The sequence below is a fragment of the Cebus imitator genome, unplaced genomic scaffold, assembly GCF_001604975.1.
Source record: "Cebus imitator isolate Cc_AM_T3 unplaced genomic scaffold, Cebus_imitator-1.0 Scaffold505, whole genome shotgun sequence".
Lineage (NCBI taxonomy): Eukaryota > Metazoa > Chordata > Mammalia > Primates > Cebidae > Cebus > Cebus imitator.
Genome location: NW_016107820.1, coordinates 253,408 through 254,543, shown reverse-complemented (window position 1 = coordinate 254,543; position 1,136 = coordinate 253,408). Strand labels below are relative to the sequence as shown.

The 1,136-nt window shown below is 35.4% G+C and overlaps 1 non-coding gene across 1 annotated transcript; it reads right to left on the bottom strand.

Moving 5' to 3' along the window:
* Nucleotides 1-572: 572 nt before the first annotated feature.
* On the bottom strand, nucleotides 573-674 carry LOC119468844. Its single transcript, XR_005197615.1, has one exon. It is a non-coding gene; the product is annotated as a U6 spliceosomal RNA (small nuclear RNA).
* Nucleotides 675-1,136: the final 462 nt, after the last annotated feature.

Genomic DNA, 1,136 nt, shown 5'->3' with positions numbered 1-1,136 from the left:
GCTGCATAACCACATTTTCTTTATCCAGTCTACCATTTACGGACATTTAGGTTGATTCTATGTCTTTGCTATTGTGAATAGTGCTGCAATGAACATATGTTTTCATGTATCTTTATAACAGAATGATTTATATTCCTTTGGGTATATAACCAGTAATGGGATTGCTGGGTCAAATGGTATTTGTGTCTCTAGGTCTTTGAGGAATCACTGCGCTATCTGAGACAGGTATCTTGAAGATAGCATACGAATGTGTCATGACTCTATCAAGCTTGCCATCTGTGCCTTTTAATTGGGACATTTAGCCCATTTACATTTAAGGTTAGTATTGTTATGTGTGAATTTGATCCTATCATCATGATGGTAGCTGGTTGTTTTGCAGGCTTGTTTATGTGGTTGCTTCATGGTGTCACTGATGTGTGTAATTCAGTGTGTTTTTATAGTGCTGCTGGTGGTTTTTCCTTTCCACATTCAGTGTTTCCTTTAGGAGCTCTTGCAAGGCAAGCCTGGTGTTGAAAAATTCAAGAAGGATTGCTTGTCTGTAAATGACCTTACTTCCTTTTTTGCTCATGAGGAAAAATATGGAATGCTTCACAAGTTTTCATGTCATCTTTGTACAAGGGACACGCTAATCTTCTATCATTCCATTTTAGTATATATGCTGCTGAAGTGAGAATCAAAAGTTTTTCTTAATGGCTGTGTAAGTCTTCAGTCATACTTCAAATGATAGTTGTCCATTTTTCTTTTGCTTTTTTACATTATCAAAAAAATTCATAAGGAACACATATATATTCATAGATGTGGAGGTTTCTATTAAACATAAAAAAGGAATTGCTCAATGTGTGCTGCTTTTAAGTGCAAGTAGCAGAACTCTAACCAGCAATGGTTTAAACCAGCAATATATTAATTATTTAGTGAAAAAAATTTGGTAGAAGATAATCACAGTTTGAGTGTTCAAAGTCATAGTCCACAAGCCAAGTTCTTTTTGTAATTCTGTTCTTCCATTCCTTGGCATACTGCCTATTGGTTACAAATGTCTAGTGAAGCTCCAGATATTCACATAACAAGAGACATGGTATAATGGGAAGGAAGACAGCAAACAAACCCTGTTTTATATAATTCTCTGTAAGGTAGAACTG